General features: G+C 43.2%; 1 protein-coding gene across 5 annotated transcripts in view; it reads right to left on the bottom strand.

Annotated features, from left to right (window-relative positions):
* LOC146861678 (zinc finger protein 789-like) overlaps positions 1-24,470 on the bottom strand; it is a 173,769-nt gene that overhangs the window by 111,782 nt on the left and 37,517 nt on the right. The gene's annotated exons all lie outside the window — the stretch shown is intronic.

Raw genomic sequence — 24,470 nt, 5'->3', positions numbered from 1 at the left:
TGTGTTTGCAATCAGCTGTGATAGGATAGAGGCTGCTGCCATCCCACAAGTTTGCATCGCCCAGGTTGCAGAGTTGGTTGCTCTCACTAGAGCATGTGGGTTGTCTTCTGCAACTTGTGTCACTATTTACACTGACTACTGTTATGCTTTAAATGTCGGTCATGCTACTGGTCAGCTCTGGAAGATGAGAGTTTCTCACATCTTCTGGTTCTACATTTTCTCACACTGTTTTGATTAAGGCTCTGCTTGTTGCTATCCATCTTTCTGCTGTAATTGCAGGTGTTCACTTTCGTGCCCACACTAAGAAATAATCAGATGTGGGCCATGGTAATGCCTGTGCAGATGGTACTGCACACCGTGCAGCACTGCAATGGGTTTTTGCCACATTCCTTTACTTAGGTGCTTTACAGAAACCATTATCCCATTCAGTTTCTGATATCCTGGCAAGGCAACAAAGGGGACACTCTAGAGCTTATCTCTTACTGGACTTCGCAAGGCTGTACACTAGACCCACTTCATTATTGTATGTTTCCCAAGACAGTAGAACAGCCATTACTCCTGTGATCCAACAACAGCTTGCACATGAGTTCCACTCAACGTCACATATGGGCAAGGTGGGACTTGCAAATGAGATACTGAAAGATTGACATGATCCTGGGATACACCAGATAGCTAAGGAAGTGACTCGTATTTACATCACCTAAAGAAATAATCCAGATGGGGCAGTGAAGCAGCAGGGGGAAGGAGCCAAGTAGTGGGCAGAGTGCTCAGTGGATCCTCTGGAGGCAGATGTTATGGATCTACCTCCCTCACAAGGCTACAAACATGTGCTGGTAATGGTTGATAAAATGTCAGAGTGGCCGGAGACATTCTGATATAGAAAAGCAGATGCCATACCCAGATCAAACTAAATTTATGTGGAAGGTTATTCCTTGCTTTGGATTCCCAGAATTATTGTACTCATACAATGACTCACATTTTGTAGCTGAAGTATTTAAATACATTCATAAGTGTATAGGTATTTCTTAAGAGAGTGCACACTCCTCATCATCCCATATTGTCTGGTAGTGTGGAGATGAATGGACATATCAAAAACAAAGTGGCAAGAATATGTCAATAGAGAGGACTCAATTGGCCGGACACTCTCTCCTGTGGTGTTATTGAACGTCAGACTCAGCACCAATAAGAAGAATGGGCTGCATCTCTATGAAATCCTTTTTGGGAGACCATTTCCACAATCAGAGCAGTCAGACTGCTCTATGTTTCTCCCGAGGAGGACTTGGTGCAGTATTGCTGAACGATGCAAAGAACTTTGACCAAATATCATGATCTTGCTAAAAGGACCCAACCGCTCCCTCTTGCAGTCCAGGCCCACAATCTGCAGCAAAGAGACTTGGTCTGCATTTGAGAGTTTAGATGGAAGAACTACCATGGGTCAAGGTCGCGCACCCAGACAAGTCCTACTAACTTCCCACAATGTGGTCAAGGTAGATGCATGCCCAAACTTCATTCACATCAGTCACGTTAAAAGGAGCCCAACAGCACCAGATGCTGCTGAGTGAAGTATAGGCAACAGCATCTGGGAGAAAGATTGTGTTTCGCACATGCCATAAACTAGACTGAAAAGGACAATGCAGGGCAAGTGTGGGAAACCGCCCCACAAGTAGATAAAGAGGACTAGGCAGGGCAGGTCTGGGGAAAATGCCATAGAAACGGGTGACGGTGGACCAGGACAAGAAGCAGACAACAAAAAATTTGTTGCAAATTTCCTTCACTGATACTCGGTGTACTGAGACTGAACACTGCATAGGCTTTGCCTATCTAAATGACCTCTCCGACAGCTGAATTTTTATACATAATCATATTCAGTGTATTACCACAGTTAACCAGAGAAGAGTTGGCAGGAATTTGTTACTCTAACAGTTCAAGATATAGGGCCTTGTTATGATTTTGGAAGAACAAATTGGTCCTGATTTGCTGTTGTCGGTTTCTTGTACTAGTCTGCTGTCATCTTTTTCTATGGCGGTTGCCGCACCTCCACTGTGGGTTTGGCGGTCCCTCAGATCGCCAAACTCATAATCGGGCTTAACATCTTGAGAACTGCTGGATTTGTAGATATCTCTCAAGACATCCAAAGGACCCTAAAGATATGCATGCTACTACTGTGGAGGTAGGAGAGTATGCGGGAGAAGTGGTGTGCCATGTACCCGACATCAACTGTATGTGTAGTGAGGAGTTAGGACAGTGGCATTCCCATTGTACCCTCAAGTCCAATGTTCAGGTCCAGTATGTATTGTCCCTTTTCCATGGGGAAAACACCACACAGGACAAGTTCCCATTGTGCTTTCAACACCATTCCCTGGGATGAGATCCCAGCATCCAGCACTTGGGTGACTTGGAGGAGGATGAGTGCCTTAACCTGTTGGAGTTTGATGTCATTACAGGGAACTGCGACCTGAATGTGAGGGGCTGAAGGGCATAAATTGTACCAATGTGATGGCGCTACAGACTCACAACTACACAGTTTTCCCTGACCATAGTGGGGGACATTGCGCTGTGGCTCCTGATGGGTCCATGTATGGTCCCTTAAATCATGTGGGAAGACTACCAATGGTGCAGTGGCTTCTGTCACGATCTGGCAAAGGGCGAAGGCCTCCCTGCTGGTAAATAGTATATAATGGACACTCAAGTAGAGGGAGGCACGTATTATGTGTGTGGGAGTAGGGACTTTAAGGTGATCCTCAAGAACTGGGAAGGAACATTGGTGCCAGATATAGTGCTACAAGACAGGCATGCCTATATTGGAAACAAGACATACCATTTTTGCAAGATACTGTGTAGGTATAGCCATGGATCTGGGTTATACGATTTAGAAAAGGATGTAATTAACATCTCTGCAGAATTGCCCATTGTCTTTAATGCCACCCGGAATGCCATTTAAGGGTTGCAGGGATTTACTCTGTAGCCACCATGAGGGTGCAAAACAAATTTGCCCTTGCTTTATTAACTTCCCAAAAAGGTGGTATCTGTCCCCAATCAAGTAGAGTTTTCGCTACTACATTATTAAATCTGGAGATGTAGAGACTGATGTAGGCAGTATAAAGGGGACTGTGGGAGTGTTCACAAAGGCCAATATCAAGGGTTGGTATTTTTACGCATGAAGCTCAAGTAGACTCTACACCAGGAATACAAGTTACTCCCTGGGTTCACCATACAAAGGTAGCATTCATGGTTTTAAGGTGGCACTCAAAGGCGTTCAGGCATTGTCTGCTTTCTACTCCAGGTGTCACCACACTCCCTGGGTTTATGGCTCCATCACCCTCAGTTGGCATCCACAAATGTTCTACTCCCAAAATAGGTCCTATATGGCCTGTGCCAGTTCTAGAGATCCAGTCTCACAGCTCCATGGCGCTACACCTAGAGCAGGCGCTCTGCATGCCAGCCGCATCGTCTTGCAGCTCCCGTCTTCTCCACGTTCATGCTGACATTTTGAATCCCACCTCGGTGGTGGAGAGGGAGCTATTGCCTGATCTTTTACAGGGGTTAGGCTGACAAACTAGGGCCAAAACCCAAACAGTTTCTTGCCTATTTGACTCTGCTACCTGTGCCTTGCTGAGTCCAGCCCCTGTGTTGGAAGCAGCAATGACGCTCCACAGAAGGCATCTGCCCCTGAGCCAGGGTAGTCCCATTCCCTCTTGCCTTATGTTTATACAGCACTGAATACCTTCGTGTAGATGTTTAAGATGTTTTAGGAAGGTTTCAAAGTTCTCACCCAATTACATTTTACCAACCTTGGAAAAGGACGAAAGGCTGAGTGAACCAGATGGGATGGAGCTCTAATGACCATTCTTACCAGTCCTAGCAGTCCATTCCCTCCTTCTATTCAGCTGACCACCCCCACCTCCTGTAGTTTCCCAATAGGGAAGAAACATGCAGTTGGAGACAAGCTATTTTTGGCTCTACAGAACTTAAAAGCGGTGTGCAAGCAAGAGCGGTGCAAAATGTTTTACTACTGTTTTTAATAGAGCTGTGCACTTTTTTATTTCCTTTTGCTTAATCTGTGCTGCACCGGGTGCTAATCCTATGGTTATTCTATTCACACCGGGAGTGATGTGAATGTGTTGATGAAGACAGGAACTAGAGACAGGAGCTTGGTATTGGCGTCACAGAATGCAAAAGGTGTCTGAATGCAGAAGTGGTGCAAACTGTTGTTACTGTTTCTTATCACACAGGGTACTTTGTTGGTTACTTATTATTGAGTTTGTGCTGACTTTTGTCTCATTCCCCTGGAAAGACTGTCCCTGCTAGGAGCGAGGTCAGTGTTTGGAAGTGAAGAGAGGAGCTAGGCTAAAGGTTTGCTTCATTCCAATAAGTGGCATAGCTTAAAAACTGTATGCACACTGGAACAGGGTGACAGTAAAGTATGCACTGTACATAAAGTGTGTTGCTGTCATGATGTGAGCCGAAATCTTGCTAGGTTTCTTGAAGGCAATCCAAAGCTTATACATGATAACTAGTAACAAATCTAGCAAAATCTTAAGGTTCTAAGCAGGGGTTTGTATTGTCACACCTTATCTTTGATTTGTGAAAGGCTGATTTGGGAAAATGGCTTATATGGGGTTTGATTATTCCACCTAAAATAGGCTTGTCCCATGTATCTGCACTCTAATAGGTAAATGACAACATATTATTGGATAAACCAGAGTTGGATCACAGCAAGCAATGAGAGCCGTAGAAAATTATAATAAAACCAAGACACTGGTGGTAAAGGTCACCAAAACAAAGGTATTAGTAATTGATAGACAAAACAAATGAGTCATAGTTGTAGAATGATTCATGATTGGGTGCATAGCTACCTATATCATTGATTTGAGGACGTGGAGGGTCCTTCATATCACTGTTCAAACCTGAAATGTTAAGGAGCATTTCTAGGTTTTGCGCGCACAGCACTTGTACCAAGCTTGCAAAATCTCTTGTAAATAATTTTTTTTAAAGCGAAAAATAGGCTTAGAGCCTGTCCACTGCTTTCCTTGATTTACCATTGGTTGGCTCCGATATCGCTCTCATTTTGGATTGCACAGCCCTGTGTAGGGAGTTCACCAGACTCGAGGTGCTGGAAGAGGCTGCCAGATCCCATTCTCACGAGGTGTACTCTTCAGCATGTTAAACTGAAGCGAATAACAAGGTCACCTACTAAATGCCTGCCCATTTTACACGTGGCATTTTAAACAGACTATAATGATCTGACACCAACATTGTTCGCGCTGTCTAGAGCGCGCCATTGTGGTGCACTTGCCAAACCTTGGCAGAAATGTATGTGGAGCGCAGTCTTATGCTACACAACCACAAAGAGAATGAGGAGGGAAGTGTCGAGGGTAAGAATGGTGTCTGAGGACGCTGCAACATTATTTTCTGCAATGTGTGATATTGGCAAGGACATAAGATCTCCCCTATCCAGGTATGATCAAAAAGAGAGCATCTAAACAAAAAATAATAAGTATAAGTACTAGGCGCTAAATAACTTATGCATCCCAGAGTGCGATTTATAAACAGAGGTATTGGGGTCTGTGACAGAAGTGCCACACAGCACATCACATTGTGTGGCTTTGCTTTGCTAGTACTCATTTTTCACATAAGAAGTTGTTAAATTGCGCCCTCTGTGAATTGAATAGCCTTTTAGTACTGTGGACAGAAAATGTATTGTTTGTGAAAGGCATCATTAGGACTGTTCGGAAAGGGTGGGGGGAGGGGATCATATCCTAGTATCTTGACAGATGCAGATTCTGTCTAACATTAGACATCACAAGTGTGAGTAGCGACATAAGCCCTGACGCATCCTTATTTGTGGCCCAGGAGCATATGTCCCAAAATGCAATGCAAAAACAATACTGTGCAAAGATCTGCTCATTCTTGTCGATCGGAATGTTGTTAGGCACTAACTAAAATGGAGGACTTGACCCGTTCTGTTTTTCTTTTGCATTCTTGGGCTTGTCGATCGGAATGTTGTTAGGCACTAGAAAAAATCCAAGAGACAAAATGCGTAAAAAAAAAAAAAAGAAATGAGTAGACAAGGAGCTCCCACCTGACAAGATAACTTGAGTTTGCAGTCATGTTTTTAGGACACATAGAAGCCTCAGCTCTCAAGCATCCTCACTGGCTGAACTCTGACCAATGGTCAACATCCTGGGCAGGTACGACCCTTTAAAGGCAGTCAATGGGCTCCCTCCGCACACACTGCCAGACTCATTTGAGGTAGTTGTTCGTTGTGGTGAAGATAGTAGGTGCCAACACTGCAAGGTTTCATTCCTTTGAAGTTAATTGGTAAAATGCAGGAGCCATGGGAGGTACCTCCACATCAAGTAAATTCCAGTCGCAACTGCAGAACAGTGGTGTTTGGAACCCACAGAGCGGGTGAACAACCACAGGACACCAAGTTGAAAGACAATTCTGTAATATGCACTACAATGATATAATGAAGAATAAAAGAAGGATTGCAATTATAAGTATACACCATTACATTTTCCACCTAACAAAAGGAGAAAAAAAAACTTTAGACAATATAACTAATGAAGAAAAAAGTATTTGTATTTTACAGGCATTGCACGCCATTCTGGTTACTCTGTGTTTGGTATCAAAATAATTTTTTTGTAACGATTTTTGTTGTGACGTGATGTGTACAGTCTTCCTTTTGTCTACACAAGCCCAACAATTGGATTTGGGACTTAGCACCTTAATCAGATCCGTACACAAATATGATCTCTTTTATTTCACTTATGATTCATGCTGTATGAATATTTATTTATTGCTATGAATTGGGATGAGTATTTTTATTATACATATTGTTCTGCATTGTGCACTTTTATAGTTCAAATGAGCTGAAATAAAGTTTTATGATGATAATGATGGATCTGGCATCCTTTTTTCACAATAATGAAATGGAGAGATTTCTGTGGTTGTGTGTGGAGTGATCTAATAAGACCACAGTTTTCTTTTCAAAGGCTACTTTATGGGGGTGTTTAGGCCCAAAGTTGTTTGTATACGCTCCTTTGAAAACGTGTTCATCTGTTCCATGAGACCATTGGATGACGGTGAATAAAGAGCTAATCTAAGATGTTTTATATTATGAGACAAAATAAAGTTGTTCATTTATGCTGATGTATGTAAAGTGTGTGCCATTATCTCTCACCAATTCTTTGGGTGTGCCTTCAATATTAGAGATCGTGATAAGGCTCACTAACCTTGCAGATGTTTTGCCTGTTCAATTGCCATCAAGCAAATGCAAAAGGGGTTTGTGATCTGTAAAAAATCTCGAAGTTGGTCCCCCATACAAATACAATCAATGGATATAGTCTGCTAGCGAAATTGGCAACATTTGGTCTCAGCAACACTACTTGCATTGAGTGGGGAAAGAATTTTGTGTCATGTCCCTCTACCTACATCATGGAAAAGCATAGAAATCTATTTGGAAAATCAATGTGAGCTGCACACAGCAACACTTCTTGCCCTGCTTAACTTATGAGATCATACGAAATCAGGTGCTTTCAGGGTGGTATGGCCATACCACTTGATTCAAGTAGTGCCGCTGAGCACCGCTCACATTGATTTTTCAAATAGATTTCTATGCAATTTCATGATGTTGAGAGTTTGATGCACATGGGGATACTCCTCTTCACCTGTGTTTTCTCAGACTTTGACTTTCTGTACATTTGATTGCCATCTTTGGAAGGGTAGCACACCTTTTATTTTCCTGACTAATACACTGCATTGCGGGTCCTTCCTGCTATGGTATATTGACTTGATTGCTTGTATTGTTCACCCAAGCTACTATAGGGCTCTAGCTATATAGCATGGTGTGTCCCTTTTCTTGCAGGTTTGCTACCATTATCTGGTCTATCCTGATGATGACCCTGACAAATTGTTGATCACATGGTCAAAACGTTAACAGTTTCGCTAGCGGACACTATCCGCTGATTGTGTAATCTCTATGTACTCCCAGTTGGAGTCTTTCCTGGATTAAGTGCTGTAGTCCCTAGCTGCTATAAGCAATCAATAGTATTACTTATATTTTTCATGACAGCACTTATACAAAATTATTTCACTGATGCCACTTTACACTTGCACAGCGTTGGTTCTGGAGCCCCTGCTTTATTATTGTTAAACTGAATTAAATTAACTGTCAAAATACATATGATTTGACTGAATTTTTCAGCCTAGGGATTGTAGGTTTTTGACTGCCATCACATGGAACCACTGTTTTGTTATAGGCTCATGAACCCATGTTCCCAGGGTTATATGGTTTCCCTTTAATGTTTTGATATATAAACTCTCAGTAGACCCGTCAAGCAGGATGTCAGATTCAAGCAGGAACTCACACTCTTAATGTGAAAGAGGATGCTCACTGCCCCACCTCCATGGTTACTCTAAACCAATTCTGGAAAAGCTCTCCCTCCCACCGGGGTTAGTGTCTGGCTTTCTGGAAGGCAAAATGGGAGACAGACCCATGTATGAGTTACATCTGCCAGTGACAGGGAAGCCCCTTTGAAGTGCACCAAGGGTCACTCCTCAGGCCATCCTGTCAAGAGACGACAACACATTTCCACACCCAAGGCCCAAGGTCTCTGCCCTGGGACCAGTTCTCACCTTACCACTGGGGTGCCATCAAGCTGCCAGGTAATAGTTGAATACTCATAGAAGACCCACAAGAGGCTTTAGGCAGGCAAACGGTAACTTTTATAAAGTAACATTTTCTGTAATACTTAAACAAAATATTAAAAAGAGCCATTTAAATATAGCTCTAGCTGTTATCAATCCTAAATTAGCATTATGAAGTGTTACACTGTAACCCAACATATCCTTATGAAAGCAGCCAGCTTTGCCACAGTAAAAATAACTTTCATGGCTTTCACTGTAAGGACACGTGGAATATTAAACTTCTGCATGTCCTGCTTTTAAATACCAAGCAACTTATGCTATGGGCAATAGGGCCTACCTTGGGGGTGATTTAGTAATATTTAAAAGGAAGGCTTAGGACTGTCAAAAGGATTTATTTTGGCAGGTCGAACTGGAAGCTTAAAGCTGTACAGCCAGGATACAGTTATACAGTTATAGGCCTGGAGTTATGCTATACTCACTGTAGTAGTTGGTACAATGAGTGCTGCAGCACACTGGAGACATTCAACTTACAGGCCCAAGCTACACTGTGGGTATCATAAACTAGTGACTTTAAACGAAGTAAAAAATGCTAACAGGTATGTTAAATATACCAATCAGGAGTATCACAGCTGTGAGGATTGTAGTACAACAAAATCCACTGGGAGCATGTAGCAGAGACCTATCAGACAAGTCTTTCTCATAAACCTTCTTCTTCGAGGATGGTGGTCATTCATGTCAGAGAAAGCATTTGCTTTAATCTTCTTGCTCTGACCATTTTTAGATCCTTCAACCCACTTCTGGTACTCCCTCCCAAGGCGTAGATTGTATGGGTTTAGCCAAGAATCCGATTTGCACACAAATGCCTACCACCCAGCTTTATCGATGGAATAAATAAGTTGGTCAGATTTCTTTTTAGAAACCATAAACTTGTTGAGAAACCACTGCACTGTTTACTTGAGAAGTGTGCTGTCTATGGAATTCCATTCTATATTTTGTTTCTGGCCTGTTTGTGAAGAAACTCTTGTGAGCCACATGGTTGCAGAATGTGTGATGTATTAGGGCTGTGGTGGGAATATATAACATTCTCTGCCTAATGGGTTTTACTGGATATTTGTGTGTGGTGATTCTTAGTAGCTAGTGCTGCTTAGATCAATGTCATATCAGACTTCAAGTGCATGTGTGATATGTTCGATTTAACCCCTTCAGTGCCCGCCCCTTTCCCCGCCCTGTGCCGGCCGTTGCATTAGCGGGCGGGGTCTATGACGAGCTGGACTCGTCATGGGCACAGCGCAACCGCGGCCCATGACGAGTCCAGCTCGTCATGGGCACTGAAGGGGTTAAGTAATATATTCTCTTTAATGTGTTTGGTTTTATGTCGAAATGTACTGTGTGAGAAACGCAGAAAGTACAAAACATCACATGGCTTACTTGAGTTGACTGTTGTTTCTTTACAATGAGCAATGATTAAAAACTCCAGTACACCTCCTGTTTTTCCGCGTGAATGTCAGGAGGTAGTATCCGGTTGGTGTATGCATGCTGCATTTACTCTACAACTCCATATGCCAGTTTATTGCATGCACTGCATTACAATGGATCTTTCATAACGTTTGCAAAGTCTTCAGCTATTTTGTTGCATAGTATAATGAACAGAGAATATTACATTAATCCTATGTGTTTCATTGAGTATTGGTGTTTCACTCAATCAATGTTTTATTCAGTACATACTATATACACAATATTAAAATAATCTCCCCCTGTGTTACCAGCAAGTTATTTGTGCTTTTTGGACTGCAGCAATCTGGCAGGTGCTAAGTGGAATATAAGAGTAATGAAAAAAGAAGGATACAAGAAGGTGAAATGGTTGGTCATCAGGAACTCATAAGGTGGTTAGTGACTTATCGTGCAACCAGTTGAGAAGTAAAACAGAGCACCTATTGGCTGTCTATATGTGTATGTGCCTTTCTTCACTGCCCATTTTTGTCAAAGGTGCATTTTGGGAATAAGATTGTGGTTTCTCCTCAGCCCTTCAATGTACAAGCAACTCTAGTCTGGCAGAACCTTGCATTCATTAGTCTTTCCCATGGCAGAAAGAGGAAGAGAGAAGAAGGTGATAGCAGGGGACATGGGGTTTAGGGTGGTTGTCGTGTGTGCAATGAAGCTTGCAATGAAATGGGTCTTTATCTACGGGAGCATTTTGTTTTTGGAATGGCAACCATGCTTTACTTTCCTGTGGAAATATGGATTTTTATGGTCGGTTATGTCCCCTATCTTGGACCCCAACGGTTTCATGTATAAATCACAAGTACATGTATGTTCCCTCCAGTTCCAGTTATGAAGACGCAAACACATGTGCGTCCACCGTCAACATGTCCTCTTTCAGATCCGCCATGAATGGGCCGGATATTCTATTCCTAAGTATGAAAGGCCACCGGCTTTATATGGTTCACTTATCCCATTTTACAGTCCAGGCGAGTAGGCCCTGATTCTGCCATTAAACCTTTTCCTGCCTTCTGCCTCTGAAAGCTCCAGTCTGAGCTCGCATCTGTATCCATGAACTTTGTCCTACTCCCTGCGCGGCTAACGGTGCCTGACTCGGCCTGTCGGCCTATCTGCCTGCCAAAAACTGTATTTCACCTTCAAGATTATCTGCTCTGCTCCGCTCCCCATCCGATACATTCCTGTCTGGTAGTTTAGGTAAACATTCCTCCAGCTACCGTGCAAAGGGCCAGGCCTCGCTGCCCTCATGCAAGTAATTCATAGCCCTGTTACCATGGAATATTCCTACCCCCTCGCATCCAGTGTAGACACTTAGACGCTTGTACACGCACTAACAGTCAGTATAGTCAGTATAGAATAAGATTCTATCCTAAGAGACCTCTCTTTTTGGATAACACAGTTCTTTAAACATAGGATATTAGATATGATTTGGGATTAGGTTGACATAACCCCAGACTTTTGTCTCCACATGTAGAGCTAAATGTCAAGTCCCTTTCACCCTCTAGTTGCACGTCAATCACACGTCATGCGGCTGCGCGCGCATCTCTGCCAAGTATTTTTGCTGACATTGCGAAATTCTTTCATGGAACCACCCATTTATGACATCATATCTAATGACGTTCTTTAGTTACGCCTAGTTACACCCATTTTAGTTACGTATGTATGCTTTTATCTCTGATATCAACTGTTACGCCTCCTGCATCTGTTTCACTGTAATGTATTTTCTATAAAACTGCTTATCTGTCAATAATATATGTTCCTTCCTTCCTGAACTCTCGCGGTGATGGAATAGAAGGCCCATAATTCGAATTATGTTCCTTTGTATAGGAATAAAACCCGTTCTGAACCTCTAATACCACGGATTCTGCCTCTTATTTTACTGAGCTATTATTATAGATTTTCCGCATCAAATTAAGTCCCGGTAATTAAATTATTTACCACAGTGGCAGGGCTGTACATACCAGGACTATGTGGATTCCAGAATGATTGGCTATGGTGCTGTACTAATCAGCACAAAGTGACTGCATGTACTGCAAGGAAAAGTTACTTACATGTAATCCAAGTTCTGCATTGAAGGTATCTTCATTAAATTGTAAAATTTAGACTAATGCAGCCTGGGTTCGGGGAATTCCACACACTTTAACATAACTGAAAGCTACTAACTGTACATCTGGCCTTACAAAATGCAGTTAACCAACGTATAACCTATCTGATGCAAACTTTCCAATTTGTTTTAAGTACATAGTACACTGGTAACAATGCAGCCTCACCCCCAACTTTGGAAATGATAGAAAACCTGAAGAAAATAAAGAAAATGCATTCAGATAGGTAACATTGTAAAGTAGCATAAATACAATGGCATGCCTTGTACTCGCAGTTGCCTTACAGTCAGTTCTGTTTTTTTAAGACTTTTTAAAGGTGGTTATTACTGAGGGTTTTACTATTCATGTAATGGAGACAGGGGAGATGGAAAGGTCATTTATGACTTCAATTGAAACACTTTCAATGTAGAACTTGGATCACAAGTAAAGTAACTTTTGTTTCTGCATTGTAAGCTCATCACTCATGGTTATTAATGCTTCAATAGACAGAAATGAATGGTACAAAATCACACACAGTGCTGTCAGCAACTGATAACATAACCAAAAAGATTCTTCAACGCAGCATGAACAACAAAGTTCTCTGCTCTCACATATGAATCTAAACAGTAATTTATCATGAATGTATGAACAGATGGCCAAAAGAATAAACTTTATATGCTTCATTCAGAGGTCTGTAGCTCATTCACGCCGTAGTAGCTGCTTTCCCCCTTCCAGAAGGAGCCACAGGCTTTCCCATTAACAGTGTATTTGCCAATCTGTGTCACAAATACACACAGGAGACAAACCACATTGCTAAACACAGATTTGATGTGGCCAGCCCCACACATAATGGGCTACAACTAATAACAAGCTGATTATATTTACTACAATGAATGGGGACCTTTCAGCTGGGGTTGGAGAGTTACTTAAAGGACTGGTAAAGAGCTAGTCTGACTAATGTGGAAATCAGAAACCACTTTGGGAGGACAGATGAGAGTTAATATTATTATCCTACTTTAGTGAAAGTATCTTAAAGATTCTCGAGCAAATAGGACTTGTATCTCATTAAACCAAGGAACTGATAGCCAGCAGGAATGCTACCTTCCATGATAAATGCCACAAAGAGGCTTCATCTATTGGCTCAAATGTTAGGAGGCATCAATTTGGATATAACCAGATTAAGTGTACCTGGAAAGGAAGACTTCAAAATGGGAGGAAAACTATTTACCATACCAGCTATAGAAGTATTTTTGAAGGGTTTGAAACTAAGGCCGCAAGTAAAACTCTTAATGCATGCAGTCATAGCCACAAAGTGAACCTTGATGGTGGATACTTAGAAGTTTGTATCTGGCTACATACAAAAGATACAGAAGTATTGTTTCTTCTTGACAGTAAATCGGGTCTACTTTTGGCTTTCAGCAACACAAACAAAACCCCCTTTCATCTGAAAGAATATGCCGGCTTTGTGGATAGTCTTTTGATTATCTTATAATTTTCATACATTGTGGTGATGAGTTAAAAATGTCATATGCTTCAAAGTTCAACAATGTAATTCTGGGATGCAACACTTAGCTCTGGAGTTTGGATAAGGGGTTTAGTTTGCATGGAAACCTCTTATGGTGGCGTAAGGATATGTGGAGCAAACCTTGAATCAACCATTGTCTGGGGCATTTGGATGCAATTAGAAACCAGGCCATTTTGCATTTTACACTGTGTTAAGCAAGTCTATTTGTGGAAAACCCCACTCTACAATGATGTCTAGCAGGAAGACATAACTGATTACCCTGCTCAATAGGTCTATTTGAGTACAGTGCATTCATGAAGATGAACTTCCTTGATGGACAGATTCTTCGAATTAAGCCAATTCCAGATTTTGTATGCCTGCAGGGAGAGAGAGACTTTGATATGGTTCCCTCTGGTTTGTTTAAATAGTGCCTCATGGTGGTATTACCTATCTGGATTGGAATTGTTTTCTCTGTCAGAGAGGGTAAGAAGTCACTGAGGGCTAAACAAACTGCCATAGGTCAAAGTGGTTGATATGGTAGTGACTATCATTCTCTGCCCAAAGGACCTAAACAATCAGAGAACCTTGAAGCACACACCCTCCCCCCCCCCACCACCTACCAGGGAAGAGTGTGTGTCACTGTTAACTGGGTAGTGGGATCTTAATGTAAGAGATGTCCATTCAACAAGTTTTTATTATTGCACCACCACCAGAGACTGCTATGCCACCATCATCGAATGAAACTTGAATTGTCCTTTCACTGGTGTGGCAGCAGTCTCATGTGGAGTCTGGAAATGCAGACAATGAGGACAAAGGAAGCCAATGACCAAAGGACAGAGGATATTTGGTGAGCTGCAAGTGTATTAGGAGGATTTGAAAATATTTTGGAAGATCGATGACCGTGATGATAGTCTCTCACCCGAGGAAAACAGTTTTCCTTGATTTGGGTCCCGCATCGCTCTGAATTGGCTATGACCTAGATTTGGCAAACTTCACATCAGACCTAGTTAAAGAGAAGTTTCCAGTTTGCTGGCCTTGAGAAGCAAGTCAACAAGATAAGAATAAAGTAATATTTTCTGTTTCCTTCAGATGAGCTGCACCCACTGCCAACAATTGGGAGAAGATTTGAGGTGCTAACTTAAGTCCCAAGGGTAATGCTGTGTCCTGGTAGAATAACTTCACCAACACAAATCTCAAACATTTTCCAACTTTCTTTTGATTACTATATGAAAAGATGCATCATAAAGGTCTACAGCGCTCATCCAATTGCCAACTTTCGGTTGAGGGAAAACTTTATGTAGAGCTAGGATGCAGAATTTCTCCCTCTTGAACCAGTTGTTGGCTAGCTCAAGACTTTGGATTAGTCTAAACTCTTGCTTCAGCCCAGTTTCTGAATATGCACAGTATCTAGCAACAATTTGTCCTTGGTTATGCTTTGCCACTCAGATGAATTATGCCCTTCTCCAACGACCCCTCCCCACCAGGCAAGAATGACAGCACCTGCAGGTGAATGAGGATCTGCACTCTTGAGCATTACACCAAACCACTCCCAGAACCACAAATCTCACAATCAGATGACCTGTGGAGTGTAATCGAAGATAAGCACATTCTGAACATATATCAACAAAATTAAAAAAACATCTACTCTGCCTTTTATTATTGAACTTTCAAACCCCAAACTGGACAATCTTCGACAACTTCTTACACACTGGAGTCTTCAACGTCCTCACTTCTCTCAAAACCAACTTCTATAAAGACGATATTATACCATCATCATTGTGAAACTACCTCCATAGGTATGCCCTCACCCTTTCCTCAACATCACAATTATTCACTAAGGAACTTTCCCAGATAACTTAGAACAGGACAGGTCTTTCCATTGCTGAAAAATTCTTCATGTCCCCAAAGATAACCCCATTCCCCACCTACCGTTCATTGGAAAAATAATTGATAAAGCAGTCTCCACTTATTTAGAACAACCAGAATCAATGTCTTCATTATGAGCATGAAAATACCAGCCTCCTGATTTGAACTCTCTGTAGCATTTGATGCAGTCGACCACTAAACATTCACCCATTTCCTGCAATTGTGAATGGGATTCTTCAGCTCAGTCCTTAAGTGGTACACCTCTTACCTCGTCAATCACTATCAACTATAACACCTCAGAGCCCTCCTTTGTTAAGGCCTCTAATCATGCATGTGAGGCACTGTCAATCAGTGTTCGAACATCGGACCATAACCCACTCAATGCCATCCTCCTCGATCGCCCCCCGGGCCCAAGAGGTGCGTTTTTAGATTCCATTGGAATGCTTTTAGAGGAGGGGTTGTGTGGAAAGTTGTTTAAGGTTATGGGGGATTTTAATTTTCATCTTCAAGACCTCACCGACCCTGATAACATAAGACTGCAGCAAATTTTTAGTGGGGGGGACCTCAAGCAGCTTGTGGAAGACCCCACTCATTCTGCAGGGAATACATTAGATGGAATTTTCTCTAGCAACCCTAACCTCACATACACGGAAGCACTGCCACTCTCCTGGACTGATCATGCAGCAATTTTATTTGAATCTAAACAGGCTAAGCGCCATCAGTATAAACCTTTTTCTAAGGCCTTGACAACTACAAGGGACTGGAAAAATATTAATAGCCTAGAGCTAGGAAGTCTCTTGAAAGCTACAGCTTACCCACCGCCATCCAATGCCGAGGAAGCCATGGCCACCTTCACGGAATGGGTAGATTCCGCTTGCAGGGAATTAGTGCCGGGCAAACGGTGCATTCCCAAGCGGGCATTTCTATCTGCCCCTTGGTATTCAGAAAACCTAAAAGTACACAAACCTGACTGCAAGCGGTTAGAGCGAGCCGGGAGGAGAGGGTACAATAACATCGATAAAGAGGCCTATAAAGGAAGTCTTACATATTATAAAAAAACGTATTTTCGATACCAAAAAAGACATACTTTGGGGAACAAATTAGGAAAGCTAAATCCTCATCTAAAGAACTTTTCAAAACTATTACTACACTTACGACCTCTACTAGCCCCAAGATAGACAGTAGCCCGGAACTCTGTGAAACTCTGGCCGCCTTTATTTTGCAAAAGGTGGAAATCATCTTTTCCTCCTTTACTCTCCAGCCAACTGACGCCAATAAGGCCTCAGTGACAGAGTCGCTTAAGGACAATAGGCCTATCCCCAAATTAGATTGTTTTACTTCGCTTGACTCACAAGGGGTTACCAAATTACTGTCAGAAATTCGATCTGGTTCCCCTCTGGACCCATGCCCAGTTTCTGTAGTAAAAAAGGGTTCCAGACATTATAGGGACAGCCCTTACCCCACTGTTTAACTCCATTTTTAACTCAGGCCTCTTTCCTGGACCCTGGAAAACAGCATCGATCCTTCCTTTATTAAAAAAATTCAACTTGGATCCAAAAGGCCCAAACTATTACAGACCCATCTCGCGTCTTCCTTTTCCAGGAAAAATGATTGAGAAGGCCATGAATGGCCAACTCAGTACGTGTCTTCAAACTAACTCTCTGTTGGACTCTACACAGTTTGGTTTCCGTAAGGAACATAGCATCGAGCTGGCTCTGATTAAATACATGGAGGATATCAGAGATGCCTTGGACCAGGGAGGCGCCGAGATACTTATCATGCAGGATCTCTCGGCCGCCTTCGATACGGTCCATCATGAAATTTTGATGGACCGTCTATCTGAAAGTGGGGTACAAGGCAAGGCCTGGGATCTCCTTAGATCTTTTCTTACCGACAGGACACAAATTGTGGACCTGGGTAGGGATAAATCTAGGCCTTTCTCTCTCTCCTGTGGAGTGCGGCAGGGTCCTCTCTCAGTCCCCGATTATTTAATGTGTATGTGTCACCACGGACAGCCCTGATTAGATCCTTTGGATTCCAGTTGACCTCGTATGCGGACGACACGCAAATTATGTCGTCTCTTCAGAATGGTAAAGAAGTGGAGACGGGATCAAGATGCCATGACTGTATGCAGGCGATTGCGAACTGGATTGCATTAAACTGCCTGAAACTCAACGCAGGTAAAACAGAGGTGATCATATTTGGGACCATCTCTAACCTCTGGACGCCGGACTGGTGGCCAACTGCAATGGGCACGCTTCTGGTCCCTGCGGAGAAGGCTAAGAACCTGGGGTGATCGTTGATTCGAAACTCTCCTTTGGTGACCAAATTAGCAGGGTTTTCTCAACCAGCTTCTACATTCTCAGAATTCTGAGGAAAATCAAATTCCTCCTTCCCGAAGACAGCCTGAAGATAGCAGTCACAGCGCTCATTCTGTCACGACTCGATTACTGTAACAGTTTCTACTTGAACATCCAAAAGAGACATCTGAACAGACTCCAGATCGTACAGAATGCAGCAGGCAGGCTGCTAACAGGTACACCCAGGTTTGTCTCTGTGAGGACGGGACTCCGAGATCTTCACTGGCTCCCTGTCAAACAATGTGCACAATTTAAGGCTCTTTGCGCAGTTTTTAAGGCCCTTATGAGCATCGGTCCTGCTTTTCTGAAACATGGTATACAATGGTATGTTGCTGGAAGAGCGCTGCGCTCCTCGGAAGCAAAACAAGTGATCGTTCCTCGCTTCAAAAAAGCCAGTTGGGGAGGTAGGAGTTTTCGTCATTGTGCTACAAAAGCCTGGACAGCTTGTCTTTTCACCTCAGAAACTCAACTGAGCTCCTCCCCCTCAGGAAGGGACTGAAAATTTGGCTTTTTACATGAACAGTTCTATCTTATCTATATCCAGGTAGGTAGTGCCCAGCGCCAGGACACCCTAAGGTAACAGAGCGCTTTAGCAGTCTCAGTAACATTAACATTAACTCATCTAGATGGATCCTTCCATATCCTGCCAAGTACCCCAGTGTTACATGCTCTCCCTGTTATCATTAATCTCTATATAGGACACTTTGGCTCACCGCAACCGCATCAAGAAACTTCAATATACTGACAACACGATGAAACCGCCAAATCTCCTAAGCTTACAACATTCAATAACTCAAAACCTCCCTAATACAGCATCAAGCACCTACCGACTGACTGACTGATTTATTTATAGAGCGCACTATTGTGGAGGCGTCTTGGCGCTAGGTGGTTTGCAGGGACAGCAGCAGACAGGTTCAGGGATGGGTGTAGAGCCAAGTCTTAGTTTCTTTTCTAAAAAAACGCCCTGCTGGGCTGAAGTCTCAGTTGTAAAGGAAGGGAGTTCCATAACTTAGCCGCTAAGAAGGAAAAGCATTTTCCTCCCCACCTTGCTTTTTTGATCTTTGGAAGGTGTACCAGTCCAGAAGTATAAGATCTTAGGATACGCGACGGTACACATCGAGGAAACAAAGATTGCACATCCTTAGCCCCACCTCCAAATAGGGCTTTAAGTACTAGGCAGAGTGCCTTAAAGTCAACCCGGCATCTCACTGGAAGCCAGTGAAGTTGCTTTATGCTAGCGGAGGTGGGATGATGTTTAGGTAGTCTGAGCAATACTCGCGCTGCCGCATTTTGAATTGAGTGGAGTTTAGAAAATTGGGCTGCACCTGCTCCCAAATAAAGAGGATTGCAGTAGTCTATTCTCGATAGGACCATGGCTCCTACCACCGTTTTCCTCAGAGAGATAGGGATGAACAAGAGGATCTTCTTTAAGTCATTCAACGTAAAAAAGCAAACTGACGTGACTTGATTAATCTGTGGTGCCAGGGTAAGGTCTTTATTGATCAGAAAGCCTAGGTTCCTTGCCTTATTCACCGGTACCGGGCAGGTACCGGCTACAGATGGCCACCATAATTGGCTCCAGACCGGTGATTTCTGTCCAAACTCCACCACCTCTGTTTTTTCCGCGTTTAGTTTAAAAAGTTGGAATACATCCAGGACATCAATGCGGAGAGACATTTGCAGAACTGGGCAGCTGTTTTGTCCACGGAATGTGCTACGGACACCACTAGCTGGGTGTCATCCACGTATGACACCAGCGTGAAACCATAGCTTTTTATGAGTCTAGCCAGAGGGTCAACGTATATGTTAAATAACGTCGGGGATAGGGCCGAGCCCTGGGGGACTCCACCAGGGAGAGTAAACTCTTCAGACTGAAGGCCATCCCAAGGATCAGTTGTTCCCTGGAGGACAGGAAAGAGGTAAGAAGGGCCAATGCTTTACCACTGACGCCAGCATCCTGCAGCCTTCAAACTAATACCGCATGGTTTACGGTATCGAATGCTGCCATCAGATCAAGCAATATTAGGGCAGCCATTCCTCCACCATCCTACCAGAAGTCCAACCTGACAAAGACCGAATTCCACCTATTCAGTACAAACAATAACAGATTCACATCAGGCTATCTCACATAAACTTAGCTGGCCTCAACTACCAGCTAACAGTAAGTGTAAAATGTCTCGGTTTTAACCTACATACAGAACTCTCCTTCAAATACGCCATCATCGGAAAAACCAAGACAGTATGGGACAAGCTCTCTATCCTGAAAAAAAGAAACCATACTGCCCTTAAAATAGTGGTTCTAGCTCACATGAATGCAGGCAACACTCTGACGAACTGCCTCTCCTATACCACTTTAGTACCACTGAAAAGCATCTTACACAGGGCAGCACATTTCAGGAAAGGCTTCAAGAAGTTCGACCACATTACCCCAACACTGAAGGAACTACATTAGTTCCCCCTTCTAGGCTTGCATTCTTCACAAGACCAACTGCACCACCTACAAACCAATGGAAACTGCTCTCTTATGTAGCTGGCTGACAACATAGCCACCTCAGGCAGAAAACACCAAATCAGGGGTCAGGACATCACCAGACTGGAGAAGAAATGCAAGAAGGAAAATAACATAAGGCACGCATTTTGCTTGTACCCAAACAAGATATGGAACGTCCTTATCAGCATTAGAACTGCTCCCACTCTCCTGTAAATCAGAAAAAAACTGCTCTTCAAGCAGTACTCCTTCCCTACAGAAAAGGAACAAACTTATAATGCCTCTTGTAAACTATTATGCTTATGCCCCACACCTCACATCAGCTGCTCAGCACTCCATTGTTCCCCAGCTAGGTTTGCACTACACAAATGCTAAACCGATGTTGACTGGTTGTGTGCCTGCAGGGGAGTGACTAGGTATGCTAGATAAGGGAATGTTCCAGCAGGAGCTGGAGTTTGCTACTTTGTTTGGAGAAACCTTTCAAGCAGAGCAGACCTGCATTGTGGTCTTATGCTTTGCAACTAAGGATTCTGCCTGGGAGGGGTGCCCCGTTATTGGACAAACCTACCAAGAGCCACTTCTGTAGCCTAGGGCAGGACTGAAAATGGGAAGGACACGTCGATAGCTCAGATCCACAGTACTATTAGGGTGGCGACCTTGTGAAGGCTGGTGAATCACAACTACAAGGCTACCAACTCAAGCAGGTGAGACAGCAAAGGATGTCCAGGTCTGCGTCAAACTACGAACATTTAGTCTCCCTCACAAATGTCACCAGCTGCAAAGGCCATTCAGCTGACCAGTGAGGGCATACAAGAAGTTAGCAGCTCTTTAAACCAGCTCACACAACCCAGGCCTTGCGTCAGTGATACACTGTTTGCACTTTGTGAGAGAGATTTGCCCAGGTCCCTACTAATGTTGAGAACGAGCATGGTGAGAGATGCACAATTCTTTGCCTGAAATAACTTTCATGAGACATGCCTTGGCTTTATTTTTTACCTAAAGTCAAAAAGATAGCGAATGCTGGCACCCGGCAGGATTCAAGCCCTCAGATATGTGACAATAATGACAACTGTATGGTACGTGGCCTACTGTGTGACAGATTTTATTCACTCATTTTATTACAGTTCTTGCTCCCAACGAGCCAGGTGGATGCAGTTATATTTAGTAATCAGTTGCCACATAATTATGATTGGCATTAGTCCGAAAAACTCTCAAATGCACAATCGCACACATCTCTCAGCACACATGGCATAGGCCTGCATCCCTCTCCTGCTTGAACACAGGTCAGTACCAATACTGATATGTTTGACACATAAGGAGATGGTGACGTATGCAAGGGTATAACACTGAATGGAGTTACAGCGCAATATATGCTGCTTGGGCTCCCTCTAACCAACCAAACATGGGAACACTTTGTGCAGTAAGCATTACTGAATTTAGAGTGGAATTGGAGGTTTTGGGCGGTTGCTGTAGAGTGACCTTTCTTTACTATTTGAATGAAGAAAACGGGTTTTATAAAGGGGGCTTCAACTGACGAGTATGGTATATCATGAAATACTGATAACTGCATGACTTTGAGCCCTACAAATATATGGGTTCTGATGAAACTGCAAACAGGATGTAGTGAAATATTTTGAAATTTTTGTCCGTTTAGAGAATATCGATCTCTACTGAGCTTTTTTAGATGCAGAACAATTTAAATAAGATTGCGTGACAGTCAGACACACCTTTTTAACAACTGAGGATAGCCTCTCATAAAGAACTTCTAGGTGCACCTCATGTAGAAAGTTATGAGTCTAGATCAGCCCTTTTTAGCTTAAGGCGATGCGACTCTGCGCTGTTAAGCAGGGACGTACATAGGAGTTAGCATGAGGGCCAGACGAGCTGTACTAACAGGTTTTTGAAAAATGTTCCCTGATTCCCTATGTTTCCCTCATTCTTTTTTTTTAGGGGAAATTTTATTGGAAGGAAGTGGACAAAAACATTTGTAATTGAATGATATGTTGAGAAACAAAAACAGAGGACTTCATTCCATGTAACTGACACTAGAGAAATACTAGAAGGGTTAGCATGTGAAAGAAAGTAACTGAACATGCAGTTCTCATGGGGATATTATGCAGATGCCATATATTAGGGAGCAAAGGGCCATACCAACAAACATGCTTCTTGAGTGTTAAAACTTAAAATATGGAATACAAGGGAAAAAAGGTTAACATGCCCTGCTGATGTATGAATGAATGCGCTCCGCAAATATATTCGAGCCTGGAAACCCTTTCAGGCCAAAAAGAAAAGGTATTTTCCTTTCATAATTTTAAAATGGATTACTAAACAGACAATGAACTCCTAGATAATCTTTCTAGAGTGCGGTCTCCTGTATTACGAATCAGATATATGGATAAGCAGTAAACTTCTTTCTGACCCTATAGTTTATAGGTAAAGCTCTCCTATTTGATCTTAGCACAGCCACGAAGGTGATGTGAAACTAGGTAGAAACAAGGAAGATTAGCATGCATACATGTTCAGCAATACTGTTTCTAATATAAGGAGTGTGTGGTGATTTGTGTGGGTAGATTTTTCCTTGATTTTGTAACCATTTATATGTTTTGTTGAGTGCAAAAGGCCAACTCATTAACAGCAGAGATTAAAATGGCACAATTAAACTTTTACGAGGGAAAGATTAATGCAGCTGCCAACGCTCCTAAAGAGATTTTCCGCATTGCCAAATCTCTGATCACCACACCGCAGGAACTCCCCAGAGAGGAGGAAGCCCCACAGCGCTTCAACGACTTTGCCGAATATTTACATCACAAAACTCAACTGATATGTTTGCCATTTTCTCCTTATGTGCCGGAACCCATCATCCCTCGCACAGAAGCCAAAACGAAGAGCTTTCTAGGAGAATTCCCTCTACTTAATGCAAACTCTCTGGACATTCTTTTGTCCAAAGTAACTTCTGGTTCCCCCACGGACCCCGCCCCTCCACAATACCTCTCACTTGTATTCAAGACTATCGGCCCAGTCATACGAGACATACTAAACTCCTCTATTACATCCAGCACAGAACCGCGGGCATGGAAATGTGCTCAGGTTAGAGCCCTCTTGAAAAAACCCAACCTCGATCATTCCAATATGGCTAACTATCGCCCCATCTCTCTTCTCCCTTGGCTGAGTAAGCTTATTGAAAAACATATCAACTCCACATTAGTCCACTACTTGGAAGCCAACAATCTGCTTCATGTCTCACAAACAGGGTTCCGCCCTCAGTTGGGCACAGAGACGGCCCTGCTAGCGGTGACTGAAGAAGCCAGAAGACTTCTGGACCATGGCGGCTCGGCAGCTATCATCCTGCTAGACCTCAGTGCCGCTTTCGATACTGTCAATCATAACATCCTGCTTGAGCGGCTGGCAGATATGGGAGTGGGAAACTTGGCACTCACTTGGTTTCAGTCCTTCTTAAAGGATCGATTCTTCCAAGTGTTTGAGGGAACCTCCACATCTAATCGATGGCCCCTCAGCTGTGGGGTTCCACAGGGTTCGTCCTTGAGCCCCACGCTTTTTAATGCCTATATGGCACCACTTGCTAAGATAGTCCTCCCATTCGGTATAAAAATCATTACCTACGCTGACGACACCCAATTGGTGGTGGCGCTGAACCACCCTGAGGGCTCTTCCAGCGCTCTAGGTCTTTGCCTAGAGGCGGTAGCTCATTGGATGGACCATTCCCATCTCAAGCTAAACGGGGACAAGACTGAACTTATGTTCTTGGGTACAAGTTCTTCACCAACCTCGTCACTCACTTGGCCGACCTGTCTTGGCCCCATGCCCATCCCCAAGCAACAGATCAAAAGCCTTGGCATATGGCTTGACAGCTCCCTCTGCTTCAACCATCAGGCCACTAAGCGTTCTGCTACCTGCTTTGGCCTGATGCGGATGCTTAGGAAAATTCTTCCTCTGCTCCCTTTCCAAGCTAGGAGGATTATGGTTCAGGCCCTAATTCTGTCCCGCCTGGACTACGGGAATGC

The sequence above is a fragment of the Triturus cristatus genome, chromosome 3_1 (genome assembly GCF_964204655.1).
Source record: "Triturus cristatus chromosome 3_1, aTriCri1.1, whole genome shotgun sequence".
Taxonomy (NCBI): domain Eukaryota; kingdom Metazoa; phylum Chordata; class Amphibia; order Caudata; family Salamandridae; genus Triturus; species Triturus cristatus.
Note: the sequence above shows the minus strand (reverse complement) of the source record. Positions and strands in the feature narration are given on the sequence as shown.